Genomic DNA, 24,384 nt, shown 5'->3' with positions numbered 1-24,384 from the left:
AAAAGAATGGATATATTTATATGTATGAGTGATTCACTTTGCTATACACCTGAAACTAATACAACATTGTAAGTCAGCTATACTCCAATAAAATTTTTTTTTTGAAAAACAGTGAGTTCTAAAGGCAGCAATAGAAAAACTAAGAATTACATGAGAAATCCCATAAAGGAATTACTATTAGCTAATTTATCTGCAGGAAACTTGCAGGCCAGAGAGGAGTGGCATGGTATATTCAAAGTGTTAAAAGGGGAGTTCCCATCGTGGCACAGCAGAAATGAATCCAACTAGGAACCATGAGGTTGTGGATTCGATCCCTAGACTCAATAGTGGGTTAAGGATCTGGTGTAGGTTGCAGAAATGGCTTGGATCTGGAGTTGCTGCATCTGTGGTATAGGCTGGTGGCTATAGCTCTGATCAGACCCCTGGACTGGGAAGCTCCATATGTCATGGTATGGCCCTAAAAAGACAAAAAAAAAGTGCTAATAGGGAAAGATTTGCAACTGAGGATATTCTACCCAGCAAGATTATTATTTAGAATTAAAGGAGAAATAAAGAGCTCAAATGAACTAAAAGTAGAAGAGTTCACCAATATTAAACCTACCCTAAAAGAAACTTTAAAGGGTCTCCTTTATGGGGAAAAGACTATAGCAAGAGATAAATACAGGAAAATAAAAATCCCACTAATAAAGGCAAACATGTAGTGAAGGCTGAGAATCATACATCTTAATTAACTAGTAGGAAGATTAAAAAATTATAAAATAAAAAACTGCAATAATAAGTGAAGGGATAAAAATGAAGTTATAAAATATGACTTCAAAAACATGATACATGGGGTAATGGAATAAGAAAAAAAGGAGGTCTTTTAGAGGAGTTCCTATTGTGGCACAGCAGAAATGAATCCAACTAGGAACAATGAGGTTGTGGGTTTGATCCCTGGACTCTCTCAGTGGGTTAAGGATCAGGTGTTGCTGTGAACTGTGGTGTAGGCTGACAGCTGCAGCTCCAATTCGACCCCTAGCCTGTGAATCTCCATATGCCATAGGTGTGGACCTAAAAAGCAAAAAAAAAAAAAAAAAAAAAAAAAAGTAGCTCTTTTAGAATGCATTTGAACTTAAATGACTATCAGTTTAAAACAAGTAGATACAGGTCAAAATACATGAACACCAAGGAAACCACAAATCAAAAACTTACAATAGATACATAAAAACTATAGAGAAAGGGATGCAATCATACCACTAAAGAAAATCATCAAGCCACAAGGGAAGAAACTGAAAAAATAACAGAGAACTACAAAAAAAAAAAAAATCAGAAAACAAGTAACAAAATGGCAATAAGTACATGTCTGTTAATAACCATTTAAAATATTAATGGACTAAATGATCCAATCAAAAGACATAGGGTGGTTGATTGAATAAATAAAAAGGATCCACCTGCTTGCTGATTAAGAGAGACTCAGTTCATTGCTAAAGACACACATAGACTGAAAGTGAGAAGATGGCTAAAGATATTTCATGCAAATGGAAACTACAAGGAAGTGCGGGTAGCAATACTCAGATCTGACTATCTGAACAAATCAATCACTAGTAGTGAAATTGGATTTGTAATATAAAAATTCTAGTAAGCAAATGTATAGGACCAGAGAGCATCACAGGGGCATTGTACCAAACATATAAAGAAGAACTAATATCTATCCTTCTCAAACTATTCCAAAGAACTGAAGAAGAGGTAACACTCCTAAATTCATTGATGAAGTCATCATTACTATGATAACAAAAGCACTACAAAAAAAGTAATTATAGGCCAATATCTCTGATGAATATAGATGCGAAACTCCTCAACAAAATATTAGTAAGCTGAATTCAGCAATATATAAAAAGGATCATACACTATGATCGGTAGTATTCCAGAGATGCAAGGATGGTTCAATATTTGCAAATCAATCAATGTGATATACCACCTTAACAAAAGGAAGATAAAAATCACATGGTTAACCAATAGATGGAAAAAGCATTTGACAAAATTAAATATCCATTTATGATAAAAACTCTCATAAAAGTTGGCATAGAGGGAACATAAAGGCCGTATATGACAAACCCACACCTAACATCATACACAAAAGTGAAAAACTGAAAGATTTCTTTTAAATTCAGGAACAAGACAAGGATACAATTTTCACTACTTTTATTAGAAGTCCTAGCCACAGCAAACAGACAAGAAAAATAAAGGACATCCAAGGGAAAGGGAAGAACTAAAATTGTCACTGTTTGCAGATGAAATGACACAATACACAGAAAACCCTAAAGTCTCTACCCCCAAAATATTAGAACTATTAAATGAATTCAGCAAAGTTTCATGATACAAGATTAATATATAGAAATCTCTTGTATTTCTTTATACTAACAAAGAAATATCAGAAGGAAAAGCAAGAAGACAATCCTGTTTAAAAATCACATGAAATAGAATAAAATACCTAGTATAAATTTATCCAAGGAGGTGAAATATCTATACTCTGAAAACCATAAAACATTGATGAAGAAAATAGAAGGTGATAAAAAAATGAAAATAATTTTTCCAATTCTTCTTGGACTAGAGGAATCAGTATTATTAAAATACCCATACTACCAAAAGGGATCTACAGATTGATTGTAATTCCTATTAAAATATCCATGACATTTTTCACAGGACTAAAACAAATAATCCTAAAACTTATATGGAGCCACAAATGACCTCAAATTTCCAAAACAATCTGGAGAAAAAAGAACAAAGGTGGAGGTATCAAGCTCCCTGACTTCAGACTATACCACAAAGCCACAGTAATCAAAACATCATGATATTGGCACAAAAACAGTCCTATAGATCAGTGAAACAGAATCAAAAATACAGAAATACCACCACACACTTAGGGTTAATTAAACCTATGACAAAGGAGACAAGAACATATAGTGCTGGGAAAACTAGACAGCTACATGTAAAATAATGAGATCAGAACATTTTCTCACATCATATACAAAAATTAACTCAAAATGTACTCAAGACCTAAATGTAGAATTGGAAATCATAAAACTCCTCTAAAAGAACAGACGTAGCACAGTCTTTGACACAAATCATGGCAGTACTTCATTGGATCTGCCGCCTAAGTTAAAAGAAACAAATGCAAATATAAACAAATGGGACCTAATTAAATTTAAAAGCTTTGCACAGCAAAGGAAAGCATTGACAAAAGACAACCTACTGAAAGGAGAAAATATTTACAAATGACATGAAAAATAATATGTTAATATCCAAAACATATGAACAGCTTATGCAACTCAATATCAAAAAAACCCAATTTAAAAAATGGGCAGAAGACTTGAACAGACATTTTTCCAAAGAAGATACACAGGTGACCAATAAGCACATGAAAAAATCAATGCTCAACATCATTAATCATCAGAGAAACACAAATCAAAATCACAATGAGATATCCCTTCCCACCTGTCAGAATGGTTTATCGTTAAAACGTCTACAGAAAACAAATGTCAGCAAGGATATGGAGAAAAGGGAAACCTGGCACACCATTGCTGGGAATGTAAGGTGGTTCAGCCACTATGGAAAACAGTAAGGAGTCTCCTCAAAAAACTAAAAATAGAACTACATATTGTCCAGTAATTTCACTGTAAGGGATATATATGAAGAAAATAAAAATAGTAATTTAAAATATACATACACCCCAATGTTCATAGCAGCGTTACTTACAATAATCAAAATATAGAAGTAACCTAAGTATTTATCAAAAGATGAATAGATAAATATGTGCTATATATAGACAATGTAATATTACTCAGCCATAAAAAATAAATCCTGCTATTTGCAACAATTCATTCAGATGGACCTGGAGGGTATTATGCTTAGTAAAATAAGTCAGACAGATGAAAGATCAATACTCTATGTTATCAAATACATGTGGAATGTTAAAAACAAAACAAATACATATAAAAAAACAGAAACAGAGTTTTATAAAACAAACCAGTGGTTACCAGGGGGAGAGGGAAGGGAAGAGGGGAAAATAAGGGTATGGTGTTAAAAGATACAAACCACTGTGTATAAAATAAATAAACAGCACTAGGATATATTGTTTATCACAGGAAAATATAGCCATTATTTTGTAATAACTTTAAATAGAGTATAATCTGGAGTTCGTGCCGTGGCTCGGTGGTTAAGGAATCTGACTAGGAACCATGAGGTTGTGGTTCGATCCCTGGCCTTGCTCAGTGGGTTGAGGATCCAGCGTTGCCGTGAGCTGTGGTGTAGGTTGCAGAGGCGGCTCGGATTCCCGTTACTGTGGCTCTGGTGTGGGCCAGTGGCTACGGCTCCGATTGGACCCCTAACCTGGGAACCTCCATATGCTGAGGGAGCGGCCCAAGACATGGCAAAAAGACAAAAAAAAAAAAAAAAAAAAAAAAAAAAAGGAGTATAATCTATATAAATCGTGAATCACTAAATTATACACCTAATAAAATATTGTACACCTAATAAAATATTGAAAATCAAGTATTCGTTAATAAAATAAAACCTCAGTTCCTTTAAAAATGGTAAATCATTATCAAGTGGGTTTATTCTTGAAATGTAAGTTAATATTATGAACTGTAAGTCATCATTTTATAGAGCCAAGAAGAAAAAGCATATGATGATCATTAAAAATACTAAAACAAAAAGCAAAACACAACACTGGGTCAATGTCATGTTTTATTGGAAAACTCAAGAAACATTCTGCTGATGTCCAGAAAAGTGAAACAGTGTCTACTGTCATATTTCAATTTAAATTGAACTAAGATATTAACCAATGCATTTAAGAAAAGAGAAAGGTTCACATGTTAACAGGAAAAGTTGGAATCATCTTAACTGAAAATATTATGTCATTCTTAAAAATTGTGAGATAATTAACCCAAAATTACTTCAAACGGTAAGGAAATTTAGTAATATAGTGAGGCACAAAATTAATAATGGTAAATAAATGGGCTTTATGCATATGATAAGAGGATATAGAATAGAAGAAATAGTTACTCTTACACAGTCCTAGGAGATGGACGTATATGCAAGTTACTTTATTATACAGGAAATTTACACTTCATGTATTGAACTATATAGTTTTTAACTATATAGTTTATATATATAGTTTGATTATACAGTTTATGAACTATATAGTTTATAGGACAATTTCACAAATATTGTCTCATTTTACTAATCATAACAATTCTGTGAGGAATAATTAAGTAGGGCAAGTATTAAAATCTCCAAATATAATTGCAGAAACAAAAACACTAGTTGTTACATGTCAAATAAATGGTGTGGTCAAATTTTAAATTGAGCTGTCCTTCCACCAAATCCAATTCTCTTGCGAAAGGCCACTTGGCTTAGTGGAAAGCAAATTAGAAATTAGGAGACCCATGTCTTATTTCCAATTTTGTCTTTAATTCCTTGAACATCATTGGATGAGACGCTTGACTTATCTTGTGTTTGATTTTATCATCAAGAGATCATGAAAATACCTACTGGTATTTCTAACTTCCTCTGAAGAATATTATAGGGATAAAAGAATTAATGTGAAGATGCTTTGAAAATAAGTAAATGCAGAGAATTGTCACCAGCAGTTGTACAACAGAAAATGGCTCTGCTTAAAGATAGTAGCCTGAGAATAAATATACTGCATTTACAGTAAAGAGGATGGAGTAATAGTATCTGTCAACATGAGATGTAGTCAGGTATGAGGGAATTAGGAAGCAGATGGGGGAATGGAAACTGATGAAGTTGGAGAGAGGCAGCACCATGTAGCAGAGACTTAGAAAAAATACAGTCAAACGGTTGCCCATTTTCCTCAAAGATCTCTGGACTGTCTCTGGATATGGCTATGCCATATTCATTACTTCAACTCCAAGCCAGAAGTAAAGGGCTTTTCTATAAAGATATCAATGCCCCGCCCCAAGCAAAATCCACCCCATTCAGGCATTTAGGTGTCTCCAGTGAAATGACTAATTCTTGTCATCTTCGAGCTAAATCTGATGTTTAACAAGTCCTTTCACACACTCAGTCCTCTCAATCAGCTTTCTATTGCTCCATTCTTAAAAATGAGCATTGAAACAAACAAACAAACAGGAGTTCCCATTGTCACTCAGCAGGTTAAGAAACCAACTAGTATCCATGAGGACTCAGGTTTGATCCCTGGCCCCACTTAGTAGTTTAAGGATCCAGTGCTGCTATGAGCTATGGTTTAGGTAACAGACACTGCTCAGATCTGGCATTGCTGTCGCTGTGGTGTAGGCTGGCAGATGAAGCTCTGATTCTACCCCTAAAATGGGAACTTCCATATGCTGTAGGTGCAACCTTAAAAAAGGAAAACAAAACAAACAGAAAATAGAAAAGTATTTTCTAAACTCCCATTGGTATCTTTAGAAAGTTTCACTAAAATTTTCCATCACCTGTTATGATGAAAGGGGGTGGGGGAGAGAAATAGAGAGAGAGTGAGTGGCTCCACCCTGGAACTGGAAAGGCCAATTTTTGCTTCCTCCTGCCCTGTTGTAGCTATAACAGTAGTTATCAGACTTTAACGTGTGTCAGGATCATTGCCTGGAGAGCTTTTTAAAACACAGATTTCTGGGTCCTGTTTCCCTGGACGTAGTAAGAACTTATATTACTAAAACGTTCCCAGGAAATATTGACAGTGCTGATGAAGGATAACACTCAAGAACTATCAAGCTAGAATGTGAGTCCAGGACTTAGATAAAACAAAGAAATGCATCTCTCAGGGTCTTGAAACAGTAATGCAAACACCACGGTGGCTAAGAAATGATCTGTGAAAGAGCAGGTGTATTATGAATGCGGTTCTGGCAACCCAAGTGTTAAACAGCAGGTATCAACACAGGTAACAAGACTGCTGCTGTGAATGACCTTGACCATCTAGACTTCCTTGATTCTTGCCTGTGTTCTGGAGCCTGACTCTCTCAACTTTCTGTCAATTCTCTGAACTACTTTGTATCCTTTCAGTCAATTGTTTTTTCTGGGTAAGTTCACCAGGGTCAGTTTCTGTTGCATGTATCTAGGAACCCTGAGGAAAAGCAGTGTTATCAATGAGCAAGGAGGGATTTGATCTGTTGCCAATCAAAGTGTGATCAATGATTACATCTGAATGAATGATAAAGGGATGCTCTGAGTATAGGACATAGAAGAGAGGATTTAGCCCAATTAAGTGTTGGGCAGGGGATGTGGGAGAAGAGTACTTTGGAGAGGTTGTTCAAGGCAGGAAATAGGATGAAATCGGAAACATAAGCTACAATGAAGTTATGGAGAACTTTGTGTGCCCTACCAAGAGTCTTTCAACCTTATTAATTTGTCAATATTTAATTTGTTAGTATTTCTCAAACTTCTCTGCTCATGTAAATCTGGAAATTCTAGGTTTCTAGATAATCTAAATGCTCAAGGATTCCTTTGATAAATCATACTGAGGAAACACACATGATGAGAACCACTCAGGAACTTTCAGTATAAGAGTGATGTGGCTTTCTAGGCTACTCTCTAATAGCTTGAGATAAGTATCCTTGAGGAGGAGAAAATGGGAAACAAGCAGACTAATTAGGATGTCGCTGCAATTATTGGGCCAAGAAATAATATAGTCTCAATAAGGGCAGTCCCAGGGAGGAAAAAGATTCAAAACTTAGTAAAAATAATGACTTATTGACAGAATAATATTCAATATTCTAGAAATTCAGGATTCAGGGTGAGAGAGAAGGAGGAATCTACAAAGATCCCGCTTAGGACTCAGACTTGAGTGATGGAAGGACATGTGGATGTTCCTTTTCAAAAAGTTTGGAAGAGAGTTCCTGTTGTAGTTCAGTGGGTTAAGAACCTGACTGGTATCCATGAGGATGCGGGTTCAATCCCTGACCTCACTCAGTGGATTAAAGATCTGGCATTGCTGCAACCTGCAGTCTAGGTTACAGATGTGGCTCTGATCTGTCATTGCTGTGGTGTGGCTGTGGCCAGCAGCTGCAGCTCCAATTTGACCCTTAGCCCAAGAACTTCCATATGCCAATTTTGCGGCTCTAAAAAAAAAAGTTTGGAGGGACATACTTTTTTTTTTTTCTAGTAATAGTATAGAGCAGCTTGATATGGTTTATAGAAGGGGAAAATGCTAGAATCGTGGACACATGTGAATATCATTGCGTAGACTTCTGTCAGAAGTGTGTGTGTGTGCATGTGTTTTTTGTTTTGTGAATGTTTTGTGTTGTGGAGTCACAACTCTATCCAACAGCCTCAGATTAGGGCATAGAGATGCTCAGTCTGTCCTTTGTAGAAATAGTGCCCTCGGGAAAAGGGGTGAGAGATGTGGCAGCAGAGAAAAACTCAAATGATCTGGGAAGATGCTGCTGCATGAACCAGTGCAGACCAAATGTAGTGGTGGGGGTGTTACTGAAGCCCCAGGAAGATGAGCCTGAGCATGTGACCTCACCCTAGACTCAGCTCTCCCTGTGTGTCTCATAGCTGACACAAGGTGGACCAGCTGACTTTCAGGTCCCTAGCCTACTAAGAGGAGTGATAAAGCACATAGAGACTTTATTGTAAGAGATACCAAATCAAAATAAAAGTATTTGCCTAAACCATAAAATAGACCATTCTTGTCGAAAGGGCAATAGGACTGACATATTTAACACAAAAAATATGCTCTTGTTGCATCAGTATTTCCACTGGAATTTAAGACACCCCCCTCCCTTTTTTGTTCCTTCATTCCTCTTTTTTTTTTAAATTGAAGTATAGTTGAATTACAATGTTGTATTAGTTTCAGGTGTAGAGCAAAGTGATTCAGCTGTTTATATATATACATATATATATACACACACATATATATGTATATATATTTCTTTTTCAGATTTTTTTTCCTTATAGATTATAAGATATTGAGTAGAATCCCTGTGCTGTATGGTAGGTCCTTGCTGGTTATCCATTTTATGTATATAGTAGTGTGGCTGTGTTATCCCAACCTCCTAATCTATCTCTCCCTGCATCCCATTTCCCCCTTGGTAACCATCGGTTGGTTTTCTCCGTCCGTGGATAGAACCCTCTTTCTAAACGTTGTCTTTCCATTGTTTTGGTCACAGCACTGATTTGGTGGCATGTTAATTATTTTTCCTTAAAAGTTCTTATAGTTCAAAAGATTCAATATTCTTTCTGAAACCCAAACCAGAAAAGTGAATAACTACACACTAGTTAACTTAGTCATCCTATATCTTTTGAAAGAAATAAACATCATCTAGGGAAAAGCACACTTAATGGGACCCAGTCTCCTTTAACATTCGCAGTCTTTCATAGCAGATCGTTGTCTGCAAATGTACAATAGCTGACATTCATTTGGCTAAAATATATTTACATGAAAACATGACTACTGGCTGTACATAGATTGTACTCAATTAATGCTCACAAAATCCCTCTGTTATTACTATCATTATTCAAATTGTACAAATGAGAAAACCATGACTCAGTGAATTTAAGAAACTTGGTCAAGGCCACACAATCACTACATTTTACAAGTTTTTAAATCTTCATCTGATTTCTTCTGAAAGACAGAAGGAAAGAAAAGTAATCTAAGAAGTTTGCACGTGTATCTTGAGCACCAGAGAATTGCATAGCTTGGTACACTGCCCTACATGATGCTCCTCTCAAGATATTAGCCAAAATATTAAAAAAGATTGTTTTTCCATGTGGGCTCCCATGTCCAGCTGCTTCTTTCTCAATCAGCCCACACCCAGCCTCCTATGCTTCAGGGATACTTCCCGACCTCACTGTCACATCAGTGCACTAAAAGTTTACTCCTTTCAATCCATCCTACATATTTCTGCCAGTGACTCCCTCCAATCCATGTTTAATTTGGTCATGTTATGCATCTCCTTGGAAACCTCCCGTAGCAATTAATTACTTAAAGAATAAAGATTAGGGAGTTCCCAATGTGGCTCAGTGGTAACGAACTCCACTAGTATCCATGAGGATGTGGGTTCCATCCCTGGCCTCGCTCAGTGGGTTGGGAATTCGGCATTGCTGTGAGCCTGTGGTGTCGGTCGCAGCTGTGGCTCTGATCAGGCATTGCTGTGGCTGTAGTATAGGCCAGCAGCTGCAGTTCCAATTCGACCCCTAGCCTGGGAACTTCCATATGCCACAGGAACAGCCATAAAAAGCAAAAACAAAAAACAAAAAACAGGAATAAAGTTTAAACTCCTTAGCATAGCATGATATGGATACATTAATCTATCAAATAAGAAATAGTTACAATGATTACTCCATGTCTTTATTTTTCTTAAAGCATTCCTGGGAGGAAGATAGAGGTCAAATATTCCTGCTAATAGTAAATCAAAGAAACAGATGTGGATAATTTTCCAAAGCTGCCCAGAAAGTAGATGATGAAGCCAATAGCAAATTATATTTCTTCATTCTCCATTCCTTGAGAATGGAGATGTAAGTCTTTTATTTTTTGTATCACTTTGACACACATAATAAGTAACTTTCACATGTTCCACACAGTCCCATATGTATCATGACTTGTCCAGTTGGTGGCTTTCTATCTAGTGTCCCTTTTGTACTACTCATGAAAACCTATCAGGGCAAGCCTGTGAGTGAGAAGTTGTACAGGATCAAGGTTAAGAGTCAAACTTTATAGCTACATAGGTCTGGATTTCAGTCTAGACTCTGATTTCTATGGCTGTAAGATTCTAGGGCAAATTTTTTACCCTCTCTAAGGCACCATTTTCTTATCTGTAAAACAGGGACAATAAAATATAAACATTTAGTTAGAATAGAATGAATGTCTATAAAATTCTTGACCGTTTTGACACATAGTAAATACTCAGTGAATGGTTCACTTAAAATTGTTTCCTTCTCATTTATTTAGAAAAATTTCTTATTTGGGGATTTGAACACTATTTTATTAATAAATTCCTTATAACACAGCCTCCTAGTGTATCATGACAAAGAAATGTGTGATGATACCACTTTCTAGATGATGCATCTTTAAAAGTGTTAAGAGTGGGGGGGGGCGCACTGTCTGAGTTACCTGGTGTAGTTTGGTCTCCTCCAGACTCAGGTGAGCCTGGAAAAGAGGTGCAGAGGACAGCACCCTGGGTTATGGAGCCCCTAAACTGTTAATTGCAGAAATGGGGGGGGGAATGAATGTGGAGTAGACTGCAATTAGTGGTTTCTTTTCTTTTCTTTTTAAAATGATTTTTCCATCATAGCTGGTTTACAAGGTTCTGTCAATTTTCCACTGTACAGCAAGGAGACCTGGTTACACGTACATATATACATTCTTTTTTCTCACATTATCATGCTCCATCACAAATGACTAGATATAGTTCCCAGTGTTATACAGCAGAATCTCATTGCTTATCCATTCCAAAGGCAATCATTTGCATCTACTAACCCCAAATTCCAAGTCCACCCACAGTAGTTTATTTTCAATAAGGCTTTTGAGAAGAACATTCTCTTTTATTAGGGCACCATTTTAAGATTAATAAATACTATAGAAACATCTAAGACATTCTTGTGTTGGTGTATATAATTATTGAAATATTGCTCCCAAATATTGCCGATTCTAGAATTAATGAGAGCAGTACACAAAAATGCTAAGAGTTAAATCTTTGGCCTCATCTATAGCTGGATTCCCATCTCTACTCCTTCATTTACTGGGTATAAATCCTGAAGTTACTTGATTTCTCTGGGTTTTTCTCTCCATAGTTGTTCAATGAGGATAATGATAAAACCTACCTCATAAGGAGATGATCTGAGGATTAAATGAAACAATAGGCATAAAATATTTAGCACAGTGCCTATCACATCCTAAGGTCTCAATAATAATGCTCATCATTTTCTCACTTGAAATCAGGACTCTGGTCTCCTATTTAATCTCATTTTGGAATGTTCTTATTTTTAGATCTAGGTTATTCCCATGAAGGGTTACCTCTCTATGGTTACCACGCTCACTTCTGACTTCTTGTGTTCAGAGAGATTCTGTCTACAGCAAAGAAACCTCAACTGTGGGATAAAATAGAGTTGGAAGTATGACAGAGGACCTAGTGTTTGAATTTCTTGGGATGTTGGTCAGGAAATGTCACCATTACTATTTGTCATGCTCGTGGGTGGGGGGAAATCTGACCAAATAGAAGGCATCATGAGGTCCAGGAAAAGAAAGCAAAAGAGGTCTCAATTTAGAATTCTCATTAGCAGTCATCAGGAGCACACAAGCTGACTGTGTTCTGAGTGCCTTCCAATTTATGCAAAAGAAAGCTTCTCTGAGAAAGTACTTGAAGATTTGAGCCTTCCTGTCATGCCCAAGAATGTCAGCAGGTTGTTTGGTAGGACTCTAAGCCCAATTCTAGCTTGGCATTTATAAACTGCCATCTACTCCATGATTTATCTCAACCTTTCTTATGGTTTTAGTAATAACATTGGGATATTTTTAGGTGAGATAAATGGTAAGAGTAAATTTCTCCTTGAAATTAAAGAACATATGTTATGAAGATTAGTAGTGCCAAGCAGTTTATAATGTATCTTGTTCCTACAGGAAAATCCCATGGACATTTTTGCAATCAATTACAGTGACCTGAAGTACTGCTAAGAATTGCCTCATCCCTCCCTTTTTAAAAATTCATTATGGTGTCCTCATTTTCAATAGAACTGAGTGACTGCCTTTTGTTCAGTTTGCTTAACAAAGCAATTGCAGACCTCACCAGTTCCTGGAAGAATCCAGCCAGCTGCTAGAAAACTCACTAATGTTGCAGGATATTGGACACAAAGCTTGTGATTTCTGGAACTATGGTGGAAATCGCCCTGAAAGGTAACAGCAGACTATGGCCTAAACTACTCCTCAGCACCCTGTCTTTTGAGCATTGTGCCTCTCCAGCCTCTCTTAATATATTCCTCTCTTCCCTTTCATTTATATTCTTTCAGCTGCCTCAGAAACACACACACACATGCTCCCTAATATTTGCACATTTACCATATTTATCTATCTTTTTATTTAGTCTTCCTCCTTTGCTTAAAAAAAGGAGTTCCTCTGTGGGTTAGTAGGTTAAGAACTTGAAAGTGTCTATGAGAATGTGGGTTTGATCCCTGGGTTCACTCAGTGGGTAAAGGTTCTGGCATTGCTGCAAGCTGTAGGAAGATCACACGCTTGGCTTAGATCTGGCATTGCTGTGGCTGTGGAGTAGACCTGCAGCTGCAGCTCCAATTAGACCCCTAGCCTGGGAACTTCTATATGCTGCAGGTTGTGGCCATGAAAAGAAAGAAAAAAGCTTTAAGTATCAGATCACCATGATAATTTTTCCTCTTGATATCTAAATACATTACTGAATAATTATGCCTTAATTAGCAGTTTAGGAAACTAGCAACTTCATATATGAAAAGTTACAGTCTGAGGTTAATAAAGATGATAGTAGGCACAGGAAATGCAATTAAGCTAAAGAAAACTTGAATGTTTCTTAGAGTGGTTGTCTATTATAATCCTTCCTAAGCAATAAGCCCCATGAAGGTGGATATTGCATCCTACTTTTCTCATCACTATATTGTCAACACTTAAAATAATGCCCACTTCATGGCAAGGCCTCAATAAATATTTGCAAAATGAGTTATAGAGCACCTGTGATGTGTCAAGCACTGAGCTAGGTCCTGAATAAGATGAAGCCTCGACACTGAAGGTGTTCACAGTATATAATGAGCTATAGTTAAAGAATGTATACACGTATGTGTGTCTGGGTCACCTTGCTGTACAGTAGAAAATTGACAGAACCCTGTAAACCAGCTACAATGGAAAAAATAAAAATCACTATATATATATAAAAAAAGAGCTATGAATACACGGGTGAGGAGCCATGGCCTTTGCTAACAAGGTGATAGGGAAAGATGCAGGGATTTGAAATTTAAGCTGGACCTATACCAGTAAATGGGAGTTCTCCAGATTAAATGGAAGAGTGAGGAGCACATTCTAGACAAAGAGAATAAAATTATAAAAGGCATAGAAGATAAAGCATTTGAACTATAAGTGAAAATGTAGCCAGAGTATAGGCCATAGGTGAAGGTGCGAGACCAAGGAGGTTCGAAAGGCAGCCAAAGAGTTTGAACTTCATCCTGTAGAGAGAGCCATTGAGGATAATTGCCTTAGGGTGATAATTCTGGCTGAAAGAACCTGGAGAGGGCACCCTGCTTGGCAGACATTGCCAATGTGCCTGAGGGATGGAGTGGAGGAGGTCCTCAAAGAGAAGACAGCTGACAGAGAAGATGGAGTGATTAGTTATGAGCAACAGTGTGGAGGCAGAGCAAATGGGATTTAACTACTAATCAAAGAATGGGGAGAGATAACTCCCTTACTCAAAAATTTCTCTCTGAGGTGATTTGCAGACTTGGGTGACATTGATCAAGACATTAAGTAGGAGAGTAGAGACAGCTTCTGGGGAAATGGTGAGTTCTGTTTAGAAGGTGTTTATTGATGCTACAGCTTTGATAGTTTCATGATGACGAATGTAAGCAATTGGTTTGTGGGTTCAGATCGAAGAACAAAGGTCAATGAGAGAGACAAAGTCGAGAGTGATTTGCTTTAGAGGTGGGGTAAAACCTCTGATGAGATTACCAAAGTAGAGCATGCCAGATAAAGGACAAGAAGACTAGAGACTTGTCTTGGGAAATGTGTCTATTTAAGGGGGAATACAGAAAGGAGACTTAATGAAAGGATAAAGAAGAAATTCCCAGACACCTACGATCAACTAATCTTTGACAAAGGAGGCAAGAATATAAAATGGGAAAAACACAGTCTTTTCATCAAGTCATGCCGGGAAAACTGGACAGTGGCCTGTAAATAAATGACACTGGAACACGCCCTCACCCCATGCACAAAAATAAGCTCAAAATGGCTTAAAGTCTTAAACAAGACAAGACACCATCAAACTCCTAAAAGAGAACAAAGGCAAAACATTCTCTGACATCAACCTTACAAATGTTTTCTCAGGTCAGGTCTCCAAAGGCAACAGAAATAAAAGCAAAAATAAACCAATGAGACCTAATCAAACTGACAAGCTTATATACAGCAAAGGAAATCATAAAAAAAAGACAAATTATAGAATGGGAGAAAACATTTTCAAATGATGCAACTGACAAGGGCTTAATCTCTAAAATATAGAAAAAACTTATATAACTCAATAGCAAAAAAGCCCATAACCAATGGAAAAATGGGTAAAATACCTGAATAAACATTTTTCCAAGGAAGATATACAAATGGCTAACAAGCATGTGAAAAAATGCTCAACATCAATGATTATTAGAGAAATGCAAACCAAAACTACTGTGAGGTATAACCTCACATCAATCAGAATGGTCATGATTAATAAGCCCACAAATAACAAATGCTGGAGAGGTTTTGGAGAAAAGGGAACCCTCCTCACTGTTGGTGGGAATGTAAATTGGTACAACCACTATAGAAAACAGTATGGAGGTACCTTAGAAAACTATATATAGAACTACCATATGACCCAGCAATCTCACTCTTGGGCATACATCCAGACAAAACTTTCCTTGAAAAAGACACATGCACCTGCATGTTCATTGCAGCACTATTCACAATAGCCAAGACATGGAAACAGCCTAAATGTTCATCAACAGATGAATGGATTAAAAAGATGTGGTATAGATACACAATGGAATACTACTTAGCCATCAAAAAGAACCAAATAATGCCATTTGCAGCAACATGGATGGAACTAGAGACTCTCATACTAAGTGAAGTAAGTCAGAAAGAGAAAGACAAATACCCCATGATATCACTCATATCTGGTATCTAATATAAGGCACAAATGAACCTTTCCACAGGAAAGAAAATCATGGACTTGGAGAAAAGCCTTGTGGTTGCCAGGGAGAGGGAGGGGAATGGGATGGACTGGGAATTTGGGATTAATAGATGCAAGCTATTGCCTATAGAGTGGATAAGCAATGAGATCCTGCTGTATAGCACTGGAAACTATATCTGTCACTTATGATGGAGCATGATAGAAAGAACTGTTTTCAGATGATATAAATTGGGAATCTTCTGAGGTCCAGAAAAAATAAACCTTTTCTAGGGAATGTATATTAGGTAACAATTATGAAATTTGGGAGGGGGAGGGTGTTGAAACTTAAGGATACATGGGACTACAATCAGTCTGGCCTGAACCGAGAAGTTGACATCACAACTCTGCCGTTCAGGTTGGCACCTCTGTTTTGATTTCCTTTCCTTAGCCTTCACCATGGCCTCTTAATTTCTTACTCTATGGAATTATTTATAATACAGTCCATTCAACTTGGATCTACCAAAGAAGAAAGCTGATTTCTGGTTATTCTGTGGTTGTAAAAAAAAAATTGCTCATGTGTAATGGGCAGATTATGGACTGAGAGATTAAAAGATCCTGGACACATTTCTTCTGGGTCTGTGAACTGAGCTTGAAAAGAAATACTGGAGCATGAATGAAAACTGTGACTGAGAAATTAACCATCGCATCAATAAATGCACTCATATAGCTGCAGGTAATGTTGAAGCACAGGGTGTTTTCCCCTTTTGACATTCTTCCTAGGAAAAGCAAGCAAAGAGAAATTGATGACATTTGCCTTCAGTTAAAGTGCTTGGTTGTAGAAGGCCTGTGAACTCAAGACACTAATGGTGTTAGCAATCACCAGATAAGGAATGGGTTTGGACAGTTATCTGATGGGCTGTTAAATGACCTTAATGTTGGTTTAGGCTTTGTTTTGCACAGCAACTGCTGATTTCTCATGAAGTAGAGTGTATCTCATGATGATCTCCAAGTGGAGCTCTTTGTAGAAAGTAATGACTTTCAGTAATTAAAATACTCGGTGAATATAAAACCATCAGAGCTGTAACTTGTACAAACAAAACTGGAGCGCTTGAAAAGGTACAAGGTTTTCCACTTCTAAGCCAGAGGGGGTGTTTCAGATTTTTAAGAGCTAAGCTCTTGGCTGTTTGAAAAAGCTTAATATTGCCTAAGTTGCTAAGTGAAGAATGTCCTGAAGGAGAAAAGGAAGGAAACAGTGGTTTACTAAGTAAAATATTTTTAATTTTTTAAGTGGTCATTATTTCTGAAAATAACCCAAGGAGAAAAATCAGTAAGTAGAAAATCAATAAAATAGGGTACTCAGGTGGTCTTGCATTTTTTGCAGTATACATTTGGCCTTGAATTTCAGACTCTACAAGGCCTGGCTTGTTAGTTAATGGTGGGATGGGGCATCCTCAGAGACTTTGGACCTGAAATTAAACCCTCCACTTTAAAGATGAACAGAGCTATTGAGGAAGAACTACAGATCTAAGCTGAAAGTCAAGAGGGTACTAAGGCAATAAGAACAGCCCAGCTATCTGAGGATTCTGTTCTCTCCATCTTTTTGTCCCTTAGGTATTACATAATTCTCAATCCCTATATAAAATGCTACAAAATTATTTTTTGACTAAATGAAAACCAGGTAATCAATGATCCTTTGAACAAGTATACAACGATGATGGGGAAACTCAGGAATAGAAATGCTCAGAAATTTAGGATGTTGGAACTATGGAAATTTTTCTTAGACAATGGAAGACAAACCTAGGCAGGAGTTCAGGGTTAGAAACCAAATCTTAAGGGAACAGGACTGAGACTGAAGAAAAGTTGCCACAGTAAAATACAAGCCTAAGAAATAAGGCAGAAGCTAATTTTTCAGGCCCTATAAACAAATCATGCATTTATTTGACCTTGATTATTGAGTGCTTTCTCTATAACAGGCACATTACTAAAAAAAAACCAAAAAGAGATGAAGATTCCTATTCTTATGTAGCAGACAGGAGGAGATAAGAAATAAAGGCAAGTAAAATATGTATCATGCTACTTTAAAGAAAAAATAAGGCAAGAAGGGAGATATTAAATATTGGAAAGAATTCTTACATGGTGGTCAGAGGAGACATCACTAAGGTGAATAGGGACAAAGAAAAAAAAGGTAGATGATGCAATGCACACATCATCTTGGAGAGGGGTAGTCCAGGCAAAGGAAGCAGAAGGAACCACAAATGCAAAGGCTCTGAGGTTCTGAGGCTGGAGAGATCAGAAATTTCCCAGAAAGCAGGGGACTTGTGGGGCTTGAAGGAGCAATCAAATGGGAAAGTGTCGGAGATGAAATGAGAGAGGCAAGGGAAGGGCCAAAGTGGGGGCAGAATCTGTTAGATGTGGAGGAACTGTACTAGAGCTGCTGAAATCTTGCTTCTCCAAGAGCAGAAATTTTTAAGACCAGGGGCAGGTTGAACCTGCCAGAACCCATCAAATAAAAGCTTTTCTGTGAGGGCTGAAAAGGTTGAGAACCAGATAGGTCCTATCAGCTAATCTTCAGGGGGAAAAAATGCATAGGAAGTAAAAATGTGTCATCAGCATCCTCCCCTTCTGAGGATCTTCCCTGCTACATGCTTCCCAGTCCCCAAAGGAACACACTTTGTATCCTATTTGTGTAGAAAACCAAAGTGTTTAATTTGTTGGCTTAATGTACAAATGTTATTTAAATTATAATGAGAGTAGACTAAGTCCTCATAATATAAAGGAATGTATGATGGAATGAGAAACATTGGAGCTGACAGGTTTGGGCCTGGGTCTGGACATCTTTAGTTGGTTCACTATTGGCAGCTCCTTGTGTGAGCAGTAATTGATGCTAAACTAAGCTCCCATTCTGAAAGTTTCCTCTCTCTCTCTGTTAACATGGCTAGGTGTGGTTTATTATACACATATTTATAGTTAACTGTGTGTGTTGAAGTAAAAATCCTAGTGTGATTTAACTTTTAAAGAAAGATAATAAGAACAAAAATAGAGTCTAAATTTAAGTAATGCTTATGTAATCTCCTACCTTCTAATTCTGGCTTGTCCACCCTTTCCTTTATCCATTTTCTAAACTAGTTTCTGGGCAAGATCTGACCCCCACATAAGTGCTAGAGAAAGGGAACTTCTGGACCTGAATACCAAATGGAGACACTTATAGATAGACTTCTATTTACATAAAGTGATGGGCTTTTTCCTTTTTAGTTATTTCAAAATCCTGAGTACTCTCTCTTTTAGTTGGGACACGTTCCTGGTCCTTCATATACCTGAGAGGCCATACTATAGATGGTACAAGTTGCACTGTTTCCCCCCACCCCCCGAAAAACATTGCCTCTTGAGTTGGGAACTCTCTAGGTATTAAGTTATATTCTATTTCATATTCATCATAAGCCACATCCAGGTTTCCCTGAGTCTAAATTCAGTTGTTCAGCCTCTGCTTAGCACAGCTAGTTTATCAACCAGGGTATTGTGCTGTCTAAATAGAAACAAAGAGCTTTTTGATTCAGGCAGTTCTCATGAGCCCTCATTGAATTTATTGTGATATTTCCCTTTATACAGAAAAGAACCAGATTAGGATCTGATACTAGATCAGCACATTTATAAATGCTGAATGCTGAGCTGTGGACAACGTGGTAGGATCCAGAATCTGTAGTTATTTTTGCTCTCTCATGTTTGCTGCAAGGACAGGGTGAGGTTACAAGGCTCTGGTCTCATCTGCAGGGGCCTAGGACAGCAGTCAGTCCTTGGGGATGCAGAGCAGCCCCATACAGCAGCACATACAGCACCGTGGCTGCAAGAAGCTCCTGAGAGGTTGTACAGGCAGGTGTTAGCACTAAACGGGTAGGTTCAGAGCAGAAGGTGGGGGATGGAGGATGCATAAGCCTTGGTGGGTTCATCTGTACTTAAGCTGACAGGTGTCTCAAGCACCCCTGGGGCAGGTTGTCACATGGTGGGGGAAGTGAGGGTGAAGATGACACAACAGTTGGGGAGGAAAGAAGGGCTGTGGGAATTGTTCAGGATGCAAGTGTTTAAGCAACTGACTGAGTATTGGCCCAATCAGGTTGAAAATCAGGGAGACTTTTTCTTTTTACCCTTAAAAGCATTTAATGACATAGCATATATTTAACAGATAGGGTACAAGTTGAGAGGTACAGGTCATATGACTGCACAGTGGGCCTGAGTGACCAGCTCCCTGCTCAGGCCCAGCCTCTGGAGTTCACTCCTATCAATGCCATTTTGATTGTGCAGTAAGATGAAATTGCATCATTACAGTCATTATAGGGAAATAGCAATGCACACTGTGTATCAAATAGAAGGAGAACCGCATACTGTTTATCAAATAGCAAGGTACCGAAGCAAATAATAACCAGTTTGGCAATGCACAAGCAAGTGACCAACGGGCAGCATAAATTTGTCCCATAAAATGCTTCTGTTCCACTGGTACTCTTACCAGTGATTTAAGGGTTTATTACATCTAGTTGTATTATACTTTATACTAGAATTGTCTCAAACATACAAGATGATGTATTTCAGCAAAAAATTGAAATGACAGTTTATGTAAAACAATATCACTTTTCTATTTCTTCTTGTATACTGACATTTTTAACTGTCATCAGAGTTGACGCAGAAAAGTCCCCTCAAGAGACAAAGTGTCCATCACTCAGCAGCAAGAAAAGGTTCATTTCCCTAGAGGTGAGTTAGACCAGCTAGCTGTGGAAAGTAATGCTTGGGTTTGTGTGCTATAAAAATAATACAAAGCAAGACAAACACACACACACACTTTTACTGATGTACAGAAGAGCACAAGCTTAATAAGTGTACAGTGAAAGGAATATTTCCAAATTGAGTCATTCATATAACCAGTATCCAGACCAAGAAACATTATCAGGACATAACCCCTGAGCCCCTTTTTAGTCATTACAGCTCCCAGTGACACCACTATCCTAGCTTCTAATAATATTCATTAGTTTAGCTGCTTTGGCATTTAATGTAAATGGTATCACAATGTATCATCTTTTGTGCTTGACTTCTTCCACTCAACACTGTCTTTGTGAAATTCACTCAGATTTTTTGCATGCTGTTTATTGCTGTTGCTGTGGAGTATTCCAATTTTTATATCCATTCTACACTTTAGGGACATTTGGGTAGTTTCTAATCTTTATTTTTAATAGAGGTTTCATGGGCATTCTAGTACGTTCTCTTGGTCACTACAGATATGCATTTCTATTAGTATATACCTAGAAATGGAACTACCAGGTTATGATAAATTATATGTTCAGCTTTGATGGATTCTGCCAGTTTTCTAGTGTGTGTCTATATCAATTTCTGTTTTTTTTTTTTTTTTAATGTCATTTATTTTTCTTTTCAAGGCCACACCTGTGGCATATGGAAGTTTCTGGCAACCAAGCAGCAGCTGCCAGCCTACACCACAGCCATGGCCACAGAAACACTGGATTTGAGCCACATCTGTGACCTATGCTGCAGCTTGCAGCAACACCCGATCCTTAACCCACTGAGCGAGGCCAAGGATTGAACCTGCATCCTCACAGACATGATGTCACTTTTTATTTATTTATTTATTTTATTAAAATTTTTTTTAATAGTTATTTCCCCAATACAATTTTTTTTCTACTGTACAGCATGGTGAACCTGTTATACATACATGTATACATTCTTTTTTTCTCACATTACGTGTTCCATCATAAGTGACTAGACAGAGTTCCAAGGGCTATGTTGCTTTTTTAACCTGCTGAGTCATAATGGGAACTCCTTTATCTGTTTTTTTAAAAGTGAGTGGCACAAAACTTTCCACTTAGCTCTTGCCTGAAGTACTTCCTTTCTTCCTTCTTGTCTTAAAGTGTCTGTCTTTTGGGTAACAGCAAGGCTTTCTGCCAAAAGTAAAGATGGTGGCATAAGAGGAAGGAGGAAACTAGGGAATAAGCCTGAACGTTAATATTTTACCTGAGATTGTCATACGACTTTGGTCCCCAAGTCCCTGCAGCTCTTATTCTCAAAGTACTAGCTCCTATTTAATTCTTATGACCCACTGAAGAATTTGACCCTAATTCTCATTTTTCCCAAAGTTTGTAACTTTCTCAGGTTCCTTCATCAAATCATAGAAGATGGATCTCAGGGACCTCTGAGTATTGGGAATTGTTCCTGTAGTATCTGAAGTTTGGCCTTATTATTTTCCCAAGGAAATAGTGTTAGATGACTGGGTTGTAGTCTGTCCTTGGGGTAATAACATAAGGGTGAATACACCTTTAGGGCTATCTGTAATCTAACCTGCTAAGTCCATTATACCTACAGGAAAAACAGTTTCAATAAATGACTATATTTTTAAGTTCTGGAAATCCACATGGATAGTAAATTGGGAGCTCTTTGTATTTGTACATCAAACCTAGTATTTTTGATTTCTAATAATTAGAAACCACAAAATAAATTAATAGCTTGCTGGGGGTTGTCTTTCTAATGAGGGCCAGTTGTGTAAAAAGCTGAGAGATCAGATATAAGGGCACATTCTGGGAACATTCAGAGAATGAGGCAGTGTCTCCGCCTTTGACTCTTGGATGGGTGGCTAAGATCAGCACCTGAACTCATCTCTGATTACACAGATTCATCCATTAGCCTTCTTCCCTTAATCCTATTTCTCCCAGAGAAAGGAATTCCAACTGCAGGGTTTTCAACTGTTTTTCTGGAGAAAGCAATCCCATATGACATTAAGTAATGTATATCTTTGCCCAGGTTAGAGCTCCCTGCTGAAAATGGGGATAAGTATACATGCCAAGTTTACTTGACAAACTCCACAGTACTGAAGAGGCCACAACTACATCAAATTTTATTTTATTAAGATATCCATTACTGTAGCTCCTGTTGTATTACCCTAATGTTTAAAAGTAGAGTTATAGGAATTCCTGTTGTGGAGGAGAGGAAATGAATCCAACTAGGAACCATGAGGTTGCAGGTTTGATCCCAGGCTTTGCTCAGTGGGTTGGGGATCCAGCATTGCTGTGAGCTGTGGTGTAGGTCACAGATGTGGCTCGGATCTGATGACGATGTTGCTGTGGCCTAGGCCAGCAGTTGTAGCTCTGATTGGGCCCCTAGCCTGGGAACTTCCATATGCTGTGGGTGTGGCCCTAGAAAAGTAAAATAAATAAATAAATAAATAATTAAATAAAATAAAATGAAAGTAGTTATATAAATCAATTAACTGTTGAACTCCAACTCCTAAAAAAGGGGGAAAAAAAACCCCTGCTAAACAAAACTGTTTAATTGTCTCTAAGTTGGACAGACCCTTAACCACTTCTGATTTATTGGTGAAAACTGCTGACTGGGAGTTTGTGCATGCATGGGAGTGAAATAACATAATTTTATGAATTAAAAGATACTCATTGTGGGGGGAAGATTATGGGAAGATGTTAGAGCAGGAAGCATCAGGAATCCACATCCCCATCCAGATAATAATAACACTGGCAGAATATGTCTAATGCAACTATTATGGAACTCTGGAGTCTACTGAAGGATTAGCTTGGTAGCAACTGTACATCTCCCAATTCCCAGTAATGGCAGGCAGCTGTACATGTGTTTCTGGAGCAGCTTCCATGTGATTTGGGGAAGCCAGAGTGATATGTATGACTGGGTCCCTTTGTTGTATAGCAGAAATTATCACAGCCTTGTAAATTTACTGTATTTCAATAAAATTTGAAAAAAATAAACCTAAATTGGCAAAGAAGACCCTGTACTCTAAACATTAAAGATAAGTGATCTGATCACTGATTGTGTTTCTGATCTTATAGGTACAGTTACAGACACAGCCATTGTTGTTGCATCTCCCCCCACTTTTGCAAGCCCCTTCCTCTCAGGCTAAAGGGACTTCTGGTATTTTAGGAGCCAATACCTTCCTTCCCCTCTTTCATTTTTCTTTTTTATACCTATTGGGATCCAGACATTAAAGATGTTCAAAAGCAGTTGTATATATAGAGGAAATTAGAAAGTCACCATCCATGCCCAGGGAAAGGCATAGACTCAGAAAAGGAATGAAAAGACCTTACATTTATGCCTCAGGTTAATCCTTGGCACAGAGACAACCCTATGGCAAAATAAAACAACAATAAACAACAAACCTTCAAGGAAGGAGGAGAATCTGATTTCTGAATTATCACATTATTAGATTCAAATGTTTAGTTTTCCACAGAAAATCACAAGGCATACAAATAAACAAGAAACTATGGCTCATTCAAAAGAAAAAAATAAACCAAGAGAAACTGTCCTTGAAGAAGAACTAATGGAAGATTTAGTAGATAAAGACTAGATAAACACCTGTCTGAAATATGCTCAAAGAATTAAAAGGAGACATATAGAAAGTAAAGAAAACCATGTATGAATAAAAGAGAAATATCAATAAAAAAGAGAAAAAAACCTAATAAGAATCCAAAAAGTAACTTTAGAGCTGAAAAGTACAATAACTGAATTGAAAAAAAAATCATTAGAGGAATTCATAGACAGATTT

This window comes from Sus scrofa, chromosome 4, assembly GCF_000003025.6.
Source record: "Sus scrofa isolate TJ Tabasco breed Duroc chromosome 4, Sscrofa11.1, whole genome shotgun sequence".
NCBI lineage: Eukaryota > Metazoa > Chordata > Mammalia > Artiodactyla > Suidae > Sus > Sus scrofa.
The sequence above is the reverse complement of the archived record's forward strand: the minus strand, read 5'-3'. Positions refer to the sequence as shown.